We start from the raw sequence: 3,453 nt of genomic DNA, 5'->3' as shown, positions 1-3,453 counted from the left end.
TTCCTTCCTTCCTTCCTTCTTTCTTTCTTTCTTTCTTTCTTTCTTTCTTTCTTTCTTTCTTTCTTTCTCTTTCTTTCTTTCTTTTCTTTCTTTCCTTTCTTTCTTGAAACGGAGTCTCTCTCACTCAGGCTGGAGTGCAGTGGCGCGATCTCTGCTCACTGCAAGCTCCGCCTTCAGGGTTAACGCCATTCTCCTGCCTCAGCCTTCCCGAGTAGCTGGGACTACAAGGGCCCGCCGCCACGCCCGGCTAATTTCTTTGTGTTTTTAGTAAGATGGAGATCTCCTTACCTCGTGATCCTCCCGCCTCGGCCTCCCAAAGTGCTGGGATTACAGGCGTGAGCCACCGCGCCTGGCCTATTTTTATTTTTTTGAGACGGAGTTTCGCTCGTGTTGCCCAGGTTGGAGTGCAATGGAAAGATCTCAGCTCACTGCAACCTCCACTTCCTGGGTTCAAGCGATTCTCCTGCCTCAGCCTCCCGAGTAGCTGGGATTAAAGGCGTCTGCCACCATGCCCAGCTAATTTTTGTGTATTTACCAGAGACGGGGTTTCTCCATGTTGGCCAGGCTGGTGTCGAACTCCTGACCTCAGGTTATCTGCCCGCCTCGCCCTCCCAAAGGGCTGGCATTACAGGCGGGAGCCACCTAGCCTGGCCTTAAACAAATTCTTATAAAAAGAGAGAAGAAAACTCTCAGGATTCATACTCTTGGGATGTGAATGTCTCCAGAGTGAAAGATAAGCAATCTCCATGTTTATAAGCCTGAAAATGTCTCCATGGTTCTAGGAGAGAGAAATTTTATTATCCTTCAAATGAGATAACACTTTTGGAATGTGAGAAGCAAATTGGTCTAGGGAAACCAAGACATTCACTAATGTGTAAATTTCCCTTGCCCAGAAAGCCAAACCGTGCAGAACATGAAAATAGTCACTTCCTGACAACACCTTTTAAAAAGAGAGATTTAAGGTAGTCTGATATTGTCTCATTCTGTTTTCACTAATTCTTTTTAAATATGATGACTTTTTCTTTTTTCTTTCTTTTTTTTTTTTCCCCCAGTCTTATTCTGTCACCCAGGCTGGAGGGCAGTGGAGTGATCTCGGCTCACTGCAACCTCCAACTCCCAGGTTTAAGTGATCTTTCCCCCTCAGCCTCCCAAGTAGCTGGGACTACAGGGGCACGCCACCACACCCAGCTAATTTTTTGTAGAGATAGGGTTTCGCCATGTTGCTCAGGCTGGTGTTAAACTCCTGAGCTCAAACGATCTGCCAGCGTCGACTTCCAAAGTGCTGGGATTATAGGTGTAAACCATCATGCCCAGCCTTGAAGACATATTTTCAAATGTATTTTACATTTTACATTTGCCCAGTTTTCTAATTTTTAGGCAAAACATTTATCACACAAAAGAAGACATCTTAAGCAGTTTTTTCTTTCTTATTTTGTTGGTCCGTAATGCTGATTACTCCTTTTGTGAGTCATTTCTGAAGACAGTTATTTGTCAGAAGACTGTGGGGATTTTTCTCTTATACTTATCCATTTATACAATCCGGAAATTAGCAGGATCAAAACTAGTGGAAACACATAGACACTTACAGCTTTTTATTTTAAGGTCAAAGTACTTACATTTTAATTTTAATTTTTATTTTTTGAGATGGAGTCTCGCTCTGTCACCTAGGCTGGAGTGCAGTGTCATAATCTCATCTCACTGCAACCTCCACCTCCCAGGTTCAAGTGATTCTTTAGCCTCAGCCTCCTGAGTAGCTGGGATTACAGGCATCTACCACCACATCCAGCTAATTTTTGTATTTTAATTAGGGACAAGGTTTCATCATGCTGGCCAGCCAGGCTGGTCTTGAACTCCTGACCTCAGGTGATCTGCCCGCCTCGGTCTCCCAAAGTGCTGAGATTGCAGGCGTGAGCCACCGTGCCTGGCCTTAAAACATTTTTAATAAGCCCACAGAGTCGTTTAGCACAGGAAGCCCACTCTTCCTTCACCCTGCAAAGTTAGTATACAGCTGCCAGAAAGAAAGACGGCTAAACTTCATCCTCTGCAAGCTATCGGGTTTTAAAATATTATCCTTATGGCCTATGCAGGGGAGAAAAACAACATCTTTTCTCACCAAGTTCATGGCGGAGGCCTCTATAACAAAATACAGATTAAACAAGAGGAAAGCATACAAGTGTATTTAACATAAGTTTTGTGTGATATGAGAGACTAGAAATGAAGACCGAAAGAAACAGGGAAACATTTGTAGTTTTATGATAGGTTGACAAAAAGAAGATAGTTATGCAGAAGTGTAATTATACAAAGAGGGTATGATGTAATGATAATAACCTGGGGGAACTTGGCAAGGCTTACTTGTTCAGGTTCTTCTGTGTGTCCCTGCGTCTTCAGAGAAAAACATGTTCCTTTCCTTCAGTTATAGGAAGGACACCTTTGGAATGAAGATTTCATGACCTGCTTTAGGGGAGAAGGGCTAGGGCAAGATGAGAGTGAACTACTTGCTTCTGTGGTTTTGTCAAATGTCAAGATGTCATATCTTGGGGTAGCACATTCTGAATCCCATCATCTGAGTTATCTTATTTAGTTATTTACTTGGTGATTGCAAGAAAGCTTCCCAAAACAGGAACTCTGTTTTATTCATAACTATAGATCCAGAGCTTTTCACCACAAATTCCTATGTAGTGTTTGCATTTCTGACCGTTTGCTTGAATTACCTCTACTATTGTTTATTCCAAAACCACTCCTTTGGCTTCTGTGACATCAGTTGTCCTGACTTTCTTTCTATTCCTCTGATACTTGTCATAGTCTTCTTCACAGGACACTCTTCTCAAAAAACTGCAGGTTCAAAACTCTTCTTTTTTTTTTTTCTTTTTGAGACAGCATCTTGCTCTGTCATCTAGGCTAAAGAGTGTAGTGGCTCGATCTCGGCTCATTGCAACCTCTGTCCCTCAGGTTCAAGCGATTCTCCTGCCTCAGCGTTCCTGTGTAGGTAGGATTACAGGCACGCGCTACGACGCTCGGCTGATTTTTTGTATTTTTAGTAGAGACAGGGTTTCACCATGTTGGTCAGGCTGGTCTCGAACTCCTGGCCTCAGGTGATCCACCCATCTGGGCCTCCCAACGTGCTGGGATTACAGGCATGAGCCACCGCGCCCGGCCGCTTATCTCTTCTTATAAAGACACCAGTAATGTTGTATTAGAGCTTACCCATATTCCCTCATTTTACTTTAATAACTTCTTTAAAGATATCTTACCTCTACATATATTCACATTCTAAGGAACTGGGAGTTAGGACTTCAGAATATAAATTTTGGGAGAACACAGTTCAGCCAATAACAGTCATAGTATAGTGTATAATTCTTTTTATGTATTACTGTATTCTATTTGATAATATTGTGTTAAGGATTGTTGTATCTATGTAGATGAGGTGTATTGGTCTGCAGTTTTCTTTTTCGT

Source organism: Colobus angolensis, unplaced genomic scaffold (assembly GCF_000951035.1).
Source record: "Colobus angolensis palliatus isolate OR3802 unplaced genomic scaffold, Cang.pa_1.0 Scaffold237, whole genome shotgun sequence".
NCBI lineage: Eukaryota > Metazoa > Chordata > Mammalia > Primates > Cercopithecidae > Colobus > Colobus angolensis.
Note: the sequence above shows the minus strand (reverse complement) of the source record.